The 13,371-nt window shown below is 41.0% G+C and overlaps 1 protein-coding gene across 1 annotated transcript in view; it reads right to left on the bottom strand.

Moving 5' to 3' along the window:
* Positions 1-9,970, bottom strand: part of megf10 (multiple EGF-like-domains 10) — a 70,261-nt gene extending 60,291 nt beyond the window's left edge. The window contains exon 1 of the mRNA XM_016251135.1: positions 9,859-9,970. The gene's annotated coding sequence lies outside the window, so the exon portion shown is untranslated. The remainder of the gene's footprint in view (positions 1-9,858) is intronic.
* Between the last annotated feature and the right edge of the window lie 3,401 nt (positions 9,971-13,371).

The following is a 13,371-nucleotide window of genomic DNA, read 5'->3' as shown; positions in this document are numbered from 1 at the left end:
GAATATTCGAAGCTTCGGAGGGAGGGGGCTGAACATATTCTTCTCTATAATAAAGACAGGAATCTCTGTTTGTCTGTTTGCATTTTTATTGTGTTGAGAACCGTTCATCCAATCGACTTCCCGTATGGCGGGTGTGTTGCTGCGGACCCAAGGGAGTACAGTGTCACATTTTGGTGCAATATGGACATGCGACACATTCAGAATTAATAAACTTAATAAACTACAGAGCAGCGCGAGCCGGAAGTGGCGCACCTCACGCGGGCAGGGCTTACATGCTCCGAGAAGGGACACTGCACTAGTGATACAAAACACACAGGTCTGTTAAGAGCAATACTTTTAATATAGACAAATTATTATTAGGCTGGGCTACTGTACGTTTTTTTATGACTGCCGTATTCGCAAGTATTTTCCAAGCAAATTAAGTGCATGTTTTTATCATGTGTAAAATGACTGATTAACATGGTGGATAAAAGCAGCTCGTTTTTTTTACACCAACAATATACTATAGGTGTACTACTTACAGAACTCAGGTGATTTTACAAACTTGATGTGCTGTTGTGGTAGGCCAGTATCAAATCGCATATTTGGCACACTGCCTTTGTCTTGTCCTCACTCAATTTAAAGTGCTTCCAGATGAACTGAATCATGATGTTCATGACATTCACTCATGGGCGATTCATATTCAAGCACGAATGAGAACCGTTTCGCGGGGGATGCCAGGTGTTCGAGAAAAAAAGAAAGAAAAGAATATTCGAATCTCAAAATTGAAAATCGAATGTCAACCCACCAAACGAATATTCAAATAATCGAATATTCTGGTCCAGCCCTAGTAGAAGTACACTTGTCAGAGACGCTGTGACTGCGAGTCAAACAGCAGAGAAAGTGTGGAAATCCTGCAGACCACACATGCTGTTCTTCACTGCAATAACAGCAGCTAATAGCTCTCTCCTTCTGTAGAGAGCCCCAACTGTCCTGTAAGTTTAGAGCCATTTTAACCCAGACTGATGGGTCAGATCCAGAGCTCAGTGTCCATCCCCAGAGTTTCACAGCAATAACAGACAGCTACACACATCCGTCTCTCAGAGACGACCAGCGTAGAAGAACAAAGATTCAAGCAGCTCGCCCACAGTGACCATACTGCTCATCAACAAGCAGTTGAACGGTCACAGAAGGTTGAAAAAGCCAACATATGCTGGTTAGGTACGTTTTGAAGCATGGCATCTGGTTTGAGCTAGCTCCTGCTCAGGACCAGCTCATAACCAGCTTAAACCAGCTGGGTTATCAGCGTATTCAGTGTTAATCTCTGTGTAGTGTGTCATGGCTGACCTGTGAAAGCAGGGCTCACGGATGAACGCTCGCAGAAGGTAAGCAGCACTGGAAAACATCACTTTCACTCAGCTAATGTAACACAGCTGCACTCACAAAGCTCTCAACAACTGCGGCGGTACACAAACACGAGAGCTGCTGCGGTCTGAGACGGCTGTATACTGCAGGCGCCTGAGCCTCTGAACCCCAACTCTGAGAGCGTGAACTCATCCCACCTCTCTGTCCCAGTTAACACAAAACAACTGAGTACTTCTGCACGATTTTTAAGCACTGCTTGTGTCAACAGAAGCGTTATTCCCAATTGTACAACACAGGTTTGAAGTCATATTTGCAGGGGCTCTTTTCCTTTTTTTATTGATGATGTATTTCATGAGGTGCACCCAGTTTGCATACTTAAGCCATTTGTAGTATAGTGTGAGTCGTGTGTTCACACTGAACATTCACGCTGAAAAAAGTGCACTTCAGTAACTGAAAAACACAACATGCTTTGGAAATTGGACACTTCAGGCGCGATCAGACTCTGATGTTGATTGACAAAATAATCATACAAAATTCATACAAGTGCATAGTGTATAGTGTGTTATAGTTTTTTTAACACATGGTCATTTTTTGGCTTGGGTCATCCACACCAGATTTTTAGCATCATCTGGCCCTTGAAAGATTAGATTCATTCTCTGCATGACACCCCTGAATGTCCCAAACATCTAAACCAATCAAACAGTTTATTCTGAAGTCTGTTTCTCAACAGCTGATGACAAGGAACGCTTGTGCAAAATTAAAAATGATGAACACTAGATCTAGTGCTATTTCGCTTCAGTTTAGTGCAAAATCTCTGTCTGCAGAAGAGAGCAAGAGACTCCGATGGTCATGATGAGCATCCCTGACCTCACTGTGGACTGCAAGCTCAGCCTATCACAGCTAAAGCAGACTCCTCCTTCACAGACCCAGTGTTCATCACATCCAGTCTATCTGAACGTATAATGAGCTCTACGTGAAATGAAATGCACTGTGAATGTACAGGAACTGGCAGCTCCAGACTCACCCTACTGTATATTAACTCTCATCATAGTCCATAATTAAACTGATATTAAACAAAACCTTTTCAAGAGCTTCATCTAATCTCATCTCATCTTTTTAATTAAACCATATTTTCTTACGTGTGTCTTTAGCTGTACTGAAAAGTAATTTCTAAAGTACTTTTTCAGAAAAACAACAACAAACAGCCACAGTGTAGTGGTGACATGAACAGTGATACGACATAATGATGTGTGCAATTACACAAAACTGGAAGACCTTCCAAATGTATGCGAGCGGTATAAAGGAGGCGTGTCGAAGAGATTCAGCGATCGGCCGCTGCTGTGACCCTCACGCTCTCACTGAACATTTACTATGGCTCAAATGTAGCTTCTGGAGTCTGAAATCTGACCACACAAATCCAACACAAAATAACCCATAATAAGCAGTGTAGCTGAGTACGTGCGGTCAGAGAGACTAACACTACTGGTGATAGACTGCAGCACAGCTGATGGGAACAGGTGTTCAGAGCCGCAGAAATCACACACTGCGTCTGCTTCACTCGTCTGAGCTGCGAGTCCAGCCCTGCGTCTCAATGTTCACACTATCCATCCTAAATAGTATGTGAGATTAGAGTAAGTGTGTCCCAAAACATAGTATGTTGAAAAGAGTATGCCAGAAGTCCCCGGATGGTCTACTATTTTAGGTAGATTTTATAAGTGTGGATCCGTGCACACTCTGATGACTAATATTGCCCACAATCCATTGCGCTTTGGTGAAGGATGCTGTCCAGAACTACAAACACGAATAAAACGCGTTAAAACTACAAACATGGTGGATGTGCGCGACCGGCGGTCAGGTAGAGAGGCTTAGAAAAAGGGGTTTGAGTTACTAATATTCAACATTTAACCTGGTAAAAAAATATGTATTTATTGTTATCCGTGTTATAACAACAAACAGCCACAGTGTAGTGGTGACATGAACAGTGATACGACATAATGATGTGTGCAATTACACAAAACTGGAAGACCTTCCAAATGTATGCGAGCGGTATAAAGGAGGCGTGTCGAAGAGATTCAGCGATCGGCCGCTGCTGTGACCCTCACGCTCTCACTGAACATTTACTATGGCTCAAATGTAGCTTCTGGAGTCTGAAATCTGACCACACAAATCCAACACAAAATAACCCATAATAAGCAGTGTAGCTGAGTACGTGCGGTCAGAGAGACTAACACTACTGGTGATAGACTGCAGCACAGCTGATGGGAACAGGTGTTCAGAGCCGCAGAAATCACACACTGCGTCTGCTTCACTCGTCTGAGCTGCGAGTCCAGCCCTGCGTCTCAATGTTCACACTATCCATCCTAAATAGTATGTGAGATTAGAGTAAGTGTGTCCCAAAACATAGTATGTTGAAAAGAGTATGCCAGAAGTCCCCGGATGGTCTACTATTTTAGGTAGATTTTATAAGTGTGGATCCGTGCACACTCTGATGACTAATATTGCCCACAATCCATTGCGCTTTGGTGAAGGATGCTGTCCAGAACTACAAACACGAATAAAACGCGTTAAAACTACAAACATGGTGGATGTGCGCGACCGGCGGTCAGGTAGAGAGGCTTAGAAAAAGGGGTTTGAGTTACTAATATTCAACATTTAACCTGGTAAAAAAATATGTATTTATTGTTATCCGTGTTATATTTCATCTGCAACAGCAATGTAAACTTTTATAAACATCCGTTTGTTCGTTAACTTTTAAATGCATCATTATGCAGAAAATATGAGACCCGCGACTGGCAGATCACGAGCTGCTTCTTTTCTCTCCAGTACGGTAGGAAGTTAAATGAAATGCAATGTGGAGGATGTTAACTGTGACAAGATGTCTGACAGGCAGTTTACAGTGACAGGGTAGTGATTCTATAATTGCAGGTACATTTGGTGTCCGAAATCATTATTTTTTTCTGCTTTTTTCAAATGGTTATATTTTTAATTATTTTAATATTGTGTTACTCATTGTTGTGAATTACAAGACGTTACAGTCCATAATTTAATATTTTTGCAAAAAGTGTCTTAAATAGCTGAAAATCATGATTTCTTGTTGTCCGAATTAGTCAGTGCATTTTTTCCATCATGTATCATCGTGTAATCAAAATATTTTATTGTACTTTTCTTTTTGTAATATTTCATTCATTTTATTTATAAAAGCCCTAAAGAGTAATTTACCTAATTCTACAACATTAAGAAAAACTTTTTATAAAAATGTGTGTCCGTAAATCTTGCGTCAACTCCGTTACGTTGATACTTTGCCTTTAAATGAGTGGAATTATCTCCCGCAACTGTGTAAGATACAGGAAATGATGTCACTTCCTCTCACTGTTAAGACCTGAAGACCTGAAAAGTCTGTGTGCTCTCTCTTAGAAAATATTTGAATCTAAAAGTTCTTACACCAAGAGTTATTTTATAAAGTTTCAGAACTGTTACCACAATATCAAAAGGAAAACTGATTTTTTTCATTGATCACACTTTGTGTTATTTAAAAGTCTTTTAATCATGATTTCATTAGTGCCATGGGCTCTTAGCATTTATGCTAGCAAGAGGAGTTTTTGGCAAAAAATAAAGAAAATAGTCAATTCTGTTACCGTCAAACTCTGTTACCAGGGTAGAGTAACAATGCTGACAACAGTGTAACAGAATTGACAGTCCACTGGATAATTCTGTTACTTTACAATGCTGTTACTTAAAGGGTCAACTCTGTTTATGAACTATTTTCACAAAAAAACTATAAAATTGTTGTTTAAAATCTAATAAACATTATTGATTTATTTTTGCACCCTTATAATATTTCAACAACATTTCTTTTTTTAACTGGATATTGTACATAATACATTTTCAGATGAAAAATATTTGCTCCAAGTGGACAGTTCTGTGAAGACATATGCATTTTTTTAATTTTTAAGGTATGCATAGGTGAAATATGAAGTGATGGAATGTAAGGTCTGATGAAACGAGAAGGATTTTTCCTGTTATGATTTATTGTTATTTCTACACATTGGCAAATTTGTCCGTAACAGAGTTGACAAACAATACCATAAAGACATCTGTTTTTTTCATTAAAAGTAAAAAAAAAAAGGAAGTAACTTGGGTTTGGAAAGCACTGAATTATTAAAATTAAATATGTTTTCAATAAGATACTGAAAAAAAAATCTGTTAGTGAAAAGTTTTTTTCTTCGCTTTCTGCAATGCCAAATGTATCTCCAATTATAGAATCATATATGCGACAGAGCGTCCGTTAAAGACGTGATAGTGTGTCCCAAAGCTTGCCTACTCTTCTACCACACACTCAAAAGTGTGTACTTTTTCTTCACCAAAACAGCACATACTTCAAGGGCGTAGTATAAGTAGGCACACTGAGCCGCAGCATCGGTCTTAAGTGAAACACTGGCATGAGCACAGGTGTCAGTGCTTGAGGAGAGTCACATGCTCTGTCTGTCAGAGTGAGCCGGGAAACCACTGTTGTGTCTACAGATACATGTCTACTGCCACTTCAAGAGCCCTCGAACACTCGAGGGAGAAATATAACACTGCACTCTTAATCTGAGAGAGGAAGAGGAAAAGACTGACATGCATTCCTCCACAGTATTCATACAGAGCATCGTTGCGGTTGTGAACTGTAACAGTGGAAAGGTTTCTCTGAAATATTAACGTACAGACAAGTCTATGCTCTGGGTGAAGACTGAGAGTATGAATGTCATTACTAGACATGATGAGCACCTCTCTTGAGAAGAGCATGACTGTTTTTATTCACTGTGTTACTTGCCGATTCTTTGTGAAACTAGTCATTTCTGTGTGGAACTGGTTTCAAAGTAAATCCTACACCCATTTTTTTTTCTTTTCTTTTAGTGTACTTGAAGTACGTCATACTTGATCCATCATTCAATGAACAATATGCATAATCCATGGCTAGGTGTGCATTACACAGTTTAATTCATGATGGCCCTAGGGAGGTGAGAATGGTGGTGCCCCATGTAGTGTGCATAGTGTGCACAGGAGTGTCTCTTTACGTGCGAGTAATAGGGGACGATCACGCTAGACTTTCTTTGAACACTGTGAAGCGTCTGAATGGGAAACTCCTATAAATGAGTTTAGCCACCAAAATAACTGCATCCATGCCCTTTCATCGCTCATGTTTCGTAAAGCAGACGGAGGTCGTCTTTGTAGGTCACTGACGTCAGCCTTTCTCTCGAACTGGCCAATAAACACACACACGTGTCCCTGTCAATCAACACCGCTCAACTCCAAACGCTATTGTCCCTTTCAGCAGCAAACACACGCACTTACAGTATATTCATTCTCTTTCTCACAAGACGAACACACCGGTCCTGAACAAACACAACAGCACATAAACCCATCTGGATCTGTTAGGACACATTTTAGAGAAGATGTCAAACGGTGTTTTCACTGTTTTAACTGCATCATGCTTATTTTAGGTTTCAGACATTCAAATTCATCGGCATACTAGTAAAAGCATTCAGTTTGTAAAAAACAATACACACATTTCAAACATAATTTGAGGATGAGTTTTATTCACGTTAATCCCACTATTCTTCTCCTTTTCATGTCTTTAGAGAAAAGTGGAGATATGTAATTATCGGTATCGGCCAAAATTTTCATATCGGTGCATCCCTAGTTGTAATGAGTCAGGAGTCACGGCTACACAAACACGGAGGCGCCCATCCCCGCCACACTGAAGAACCAACCAACACGACCACTAGAGAAGTATTTAAAACACAATATACATTTAGTTACACATATACTTCACAATCTAGTAAGAAATCGATACATCAGCGTCAAATGTCAAGAGACAAGCTTGATCGCCATGGAAACAGGCAGGTGATGCTGCATTCAGCCCAGTTCTTAATACAAACTAGCACAGTCTGTTTAAACTACCATGATTAAACAGACTTCCCAGATATAAATAGATGGAGTTTGTTATTGTCACCGTACCTAAAAAAGTGCAGGCCTATAGGCAATTTGAACACAAACTGAACAAGGCAGAGACTGAGTCTGACACTCCTGCTCCAGAGCTGGACTCAGAGTGACATGGTCAAGCCTTTCTGGACCTCATCAGATCATCAGCCGAGACGAAGACGAGATCCACGTTCAGCTGCCACAGGATGCTAAACTTTCTCCACTTCTTATTTTGATCTCAGAAACATTGGTCTATGACAAACCCTGTAATTATGAAGGGAATAATGCTGTTTTTATTGCAAGCAGATGGAGCATCAGACCGCTCGCCTTAACAAACAGACGTGTAATATGATAATCATTTGGTAACAGGCATCATACAAGAGACCGGGCCAGCTCCAGACACGGGCAGGGGTGAGCGGAGCCCAGAATTAGATAAAGATTGCTTTCATTTGTGAAATGCAGTGATTAAAACTATTCTGAAGCGGACTGTATTTTGAGAAGTTTAAGATATAGCTGGAGACTGCCCCAACAATCATAAGATAACACCAGAAAATTGCAGCATTTTTCTTTTATCAGCTGAAAGCAAGGCGCGCTGAATTCACGCGGAGCTTCAGTCTGTTGCAGAAAAGCAGAGGCTGACAGCGAGTGAAAACAGGCAGAAATATTTGCATGCTATTACGGGGAGTTTAATAGACTATATGAATATGTATCAAAGCCTACCACTGAAATTACCTGAGCAATTTTAATGTTCTAAAAAACCTGCTAATATAATAACGTGCATTCATTGCATGGACAGGGCAAGAGCATAATAATAAGCATCTAAAATGCATGTAGGCTATACAGTTCAGTTGAAAGCTTACCCCTTTTGGCTTGCTATTAATGCTGAATGTAAGAATGATAACTGAATGTAAAGAGCTTGTGCGATGAAAGTTGCGTTCGTTACTATAGCAACAGTCGGCTCGACTGTATAAGAAACTTAGCGTTCCCCGACATAAACAAATAACAATATCCAGTGATGCAAACTGTGTAGGTCCGCCATTTACATGATTCATATAAGTTATAATTGATTATGACAGCAATAGCATTTTTTTGCGTTTTCAACAATACAACTGAAATTGAATGGGTGCATATTTTAAAATAAAAATATTATTTGCAGTTCAGGTTGATTACAAAAATTCTTATTCTTGTTCTTTTACTGTTTTTTGTCTTCTTTTAATTTATTCCCCTAAATCCTAAATCCAATTAGTTCCTCCAATGTTCTAGACATGATTACAGCCTTGTTTAAATAAAAAAGTTAGCTGAAGAGAGTCACCAGCGTAGAAACAATGATCCAGAGAAAGAGAACAAAGAGGGCTTTTTTTACTATTTAATAAAGGAAAAAAAGTTTATTTTGCAGGGAAAGTGCATGATTTTTTAGGCTGCCCGTGAAAGCTTTTTCAGTGTAAATATAATATACTTAATATAGCAATATGTACAGTATAAACATCTTCTAGACTATGTGATATGACGACTAAAAAATGCCCACCCAGGATATCTGCCAGCCCACCCTTCTATAGCCGTCAAGAACCGGGCCTGCAGGAGACACACTGCTACATTTGCGTCAGACCAAGGCTGTGTCTCATTGCTAGTTTTACTTGATCTTAGTGCTGCATTCGATACTATAGATCATGACATACTCATAGATCGATTACAAAACTATACAGGTATCCAAGGGCAGGCTTTAAGATGGTTTAGATCCTACCTGTCCGATCGCTACCACATTGTTCATTTAAATGGGGAGTCATCTCAATTATCACCAGTAAAACATGGAGTGCCACAAGGATCTGTCCTAGGTCCTCTGCTATTTTCGATATACATGTTGCCACTTGGTAATATTATTAGGAAATACGGGATTAGTTGCCACTGTTATGCCGATGATACACTCACACACACTCTCTCACACTCACACACTCTCTCTCCCTCTCTCTCACTCACACACACACACACACTCTCTCTCTCTCTCTCACACACACTCACTCACACTCTCTCTCTCTCTCTCACACACACTCACTCACTCACTCTCACACTCACACTCTCACACACTCACTCTCACACACACTTTCTCTCTCACACTCACACACACTTACACTCACTCTCACACACACACACTCTCTCACACTCACACACTCTCTCTCCCTCTCTCTCACTCACACACACACACACACACTCTCTCACTCACACACTCACACACACTTACACTCACACACTCTCTCACTCACACACTCTCACACACACTTTCTCTCTTATGGCACACAAGACTTTCAGCAGCATCACAGATGAGTATGTAAATCTGAGATTAAAACACACCAAATGAACCAAACACACACCAAACACATCTTCTTATCCGGACACCTGAAAATGTATCAGCATGTTTTAAATATTCATATTTAATCAGACGCGTTTGACCTTATTAAATTCACTTTAGTCCGTGCACACAATAGTTCTAGCAGAACAGTTCATTCCTGAGGCAGTTTATATAATGCAAAGAGAGTCACAAAAAATACAACTTACCACTTCTAATCAAAAGTCTGCGCTCGGTCCAAACACATGGGGTCCGCTGCATGAGCGTTAGTTTCACAGAAGCGCGCAAGAGCCGAGTGATGAGCACCGACGCGCTCGCGCTCCTCCGGCCACACTCGAGACGCGACGCGACGCGACAGAAACGCCGTGACGTCAGAGGGAAGCAGCCAATAGGCGCAGCTGCTGTGTGTGGTCTCGATCAGTGTCTCCAGCGGCTGGAGTGTCAGTCACAGCAGTAGCCTCTGTGTGCCGAGCAACTCTGTCTACACCTGCTCTTTCCTATTGGGCATTTATTTTTGGAATGTCCCTGTTCATATTTATGTTGCTATGAGACATCACAATTTAACACAAGTGTTTAACTGGACGGACTAGTCCTAAATATGCCATCAGTTTGACTTCATTCAAATGAATATGACTTTTCCAAGTGAAATATATATATGATCGATTTCTTTGTGTTATATTCGTCAGAGCGAATGTTCTACTCAAACTTATTAAACGGGCTTATTTCAGCAGTGTTTGATGATGAAGTGGCGCCATCTGGAGATCATTATTCCAGCTGCAAAGACTGCTGAAGCACCAAAGCACTGCTCCTGTCCTGAGCAGACAAATACATCAATAATCATCTGGATCTACTTTATGTTTTTCCAAAACAATACTGCCTGGGTAGGCACACATATAAGCATTAACAACTGAGAGAAAGAGGGTCATTCTTAAAGGGGTCCTATTATGCTCTTTTACAAAGTCTTGATTTTGTTTTGGGGGTGTACTAGAACATGCTCTCATGCTTGGTGGTTTGAAAAACACATTATTTTTCACATAATTTACATTAATAAAATACCTTTCTCCCCAGGCTGGCACAAACGGCTCGATTAGTTCCGGCTTTGATGAATCTCCGCCTTCCGAAAAACAAAATGTGATGTGATTGGTCAGCTGTCCCGGTGCGTTGTGATTGGTCAGCTGTCCCGGTGCGTTGTGATTGGTCAGCTGTCCCGGTGCGTTGTGATTGGTCAGCTGTCCCGGTGCGTTGTGATTGGTCAGCTGTCCCGGTGCGTTGTGATTGGTCAGCTGTTTCGCAGGGCACTTACAGTCAAATATAACAAACGTATGAAGCAATAAGAGAAACATACAAAATGTGCAGAGCGGGGGTCCGCGAGGACTGGGATTGAGAACCGCTGTTCTAGACATGTCAAAAATGTGAGGCTACAGCACAGCAGCTGCTCTTGGTTTTCTCTGATGCACTAACTCTGCAGCAGCACTTCTTCTTCGTCGTCTCGTCTGATGCGCTCACTCAACCTAGCGTTCTAACCACAACCTCGCCCCTCCCCTCCCCCCAACCATTCACATTTCTGCAGGCGGGAATTATTTGTAATGATATTCCAATGAGCCTCTTTGTGACATCACAAAGCCCGGAAACCAAACGCTGTAGTCCAAACGAGCCGTTTGCTGTAGTTCTTGAAAAGGGATTTTAAAAAAACTAAATATCTCCCTTTGGAGTGGACTTTGAGATTTGTAACATTTGAGATTTGATCTTTTTAATGCCCAAACATACACACTACACACTGACTAAAATTTAAAAAAGTGAAAAAGCATAATAGGACACCTTTAAAATAAATGAAATGGCTGAATTTTTGCAACACAACAAACAGTGTTGACCTGTGGTTTAAACATACAGTATAACTCATGAAGAATCGATAAAGCTTTATCTTTGAAACAAAAACCTCTGTTCATCAGTCTGCACCGGCTACCAGCAGCAGCTCACATTCAATTCAAGGCATTAATGTTTGCCTACAAAACCAGCACTGGCTCTGCACCCCTTTACCTAAATTCATTACTTCAGAGTTATGTGCCTCTAGAAGCTTGTGTGCTGCAAGTGAACGGCGCTTTATTGTTCATCTCAAAGAGGCACAAAATCACTTTCACAGACTTCTACATTAACTGTTCCCTCCTGGTGGAGTAACCTGCCCAACTCAATCCCAGCAGCGTAGCCATCTTCAAGAAACCACTAAAACACATCTGTTCCACCTTTATTTCACCCTCTAACTCTAGCACTCTCTATTCTACTTCTATTCTTTAAAACATACTTGCCTCTTTTAGACTTAGCACTGACTCTATTCATTTATTAACTGCTTGTTTTCTTTAAAAAAAAAATCAAAAATCAAAACACTAGCAGCTTTAATCTTTTTGTATTGATTTGTTTTCTTTTTATTTATTATACAATTAACAAAAGCAAAAAAGGCCTCTAACACTAGCTTGCTCTATTCTTTTTCTATTCTATCTGTTTTCTTTTTATTTAATATATAATAAAAAAAACTTGCTACGTGTACTGTGTTAAGCTAACTGAGTCTTGTTATAGCACTTGTATATCATTGCTCTTTTGTTGATTTTGATTACTTCTATTGTCCTCATTTGTAAGTTGCAAATAAAAGCATCTGCTAAATGACTAAATGTAAATGTAAAACTATTTAATTTTTGCCCCATATTTTATTGCGTCGCTCCTTTTATATATTTATTTATTTATTACACGTAGCGTTCATCGTCGTGTATTTTATTGCCTCTGTTGAATTGCAATTTTCGAGGTAAATTATACTTTAAAAAGAAAAAACAAAAGAAAGCAGTCAGTAGGAACCTCCTCCGGGACGCGCCTACTTCTGGTGAGCCACTTCCGTCGCGTGATAATTACCACGGGTAAGAGTTCTGAAATAGTCGAGTTTGTCTTCTATCTATTTAAAATAATAACAAAAATACACTATTTTGTTAAAACTATGGTTCGAGAGATGCTGTCTAGATCATGTTAGTCAGCACACTAGGGTTCGAGAGACGCTGTCTAGATCACGTCTGTCAGCGCACTAGGGTTCGAGAGACGCTGTCTAGATCACGTCTGTCAGCGCACTAGGGTTCGAGAGACGCTGTCTAGGTCACGTCTGTCAGCGCACTAGGGTTCGAGAGACGCTGTCTAGATCATGTTAGTCAGCTCACTAGAGTTCGAGCGACGCTGTCTAGATCACGTCTGTCAGCGCACTAGGGTTCGAGCGACGCTGTCTAGATCACGTCTGTCAGCGCACTAGGGTTCGTGCGACGCTGTCTAGGTCACGTCAGTTGGCTCACTAGGGTTCGAGAGACGCTGTCTAGGTCACGTCAGTCAGCTCACTAGAGTTCGAGCGACACTGTCTAGATCACGTCTGTCAGCGCACTAGAGTTCGAGCGACGCTGTCTAGATCACGTCTGTCAGCGCACTAGGGTTCGAGAGACACTGTCTAGGTCATGTCAGTCAGCTCACTAGGGTTCGAGAGACGCTGTCTAGATCACGTCAGTCAGCGCACTAGGGTTCGAGAGACGCCGTCTAGCTCACGTCAGTCAGCGCACTAGGGTTCGAGAGACGCCGTCTAGCTCACGTCAGTCAGCGCACTAGGGTTCAAGAGATGCTGTCTAGCTCACGTCAGTCAGCGCACTAGGGTTCGAGAGATGCTGTCTAGGTCACGATAGTCAGCGCACTAGGGTTCGAGA

This window comes from Sinocyclocheilus grahami, unplaced genomic scaffold (assembly GCF_001515645.1).
Source record: "Sinocyclocheilus grahami isolate Dianchi unplaced genomic scaffold, SAMN03320097.WGS_v1.1 scaffold1031.1, whole genome shotgun sequence".
Lineage (NCBI taxonomy): Eukaryota > Metazoa > Chordata > Actinopteri > Cypriniformes > Cyprinidae > Sinocyclocheilus > Sinocyclocheilus grahami.
This window is presented reverse-complemented; position numbering and strand designations above follow the sequence as displayed.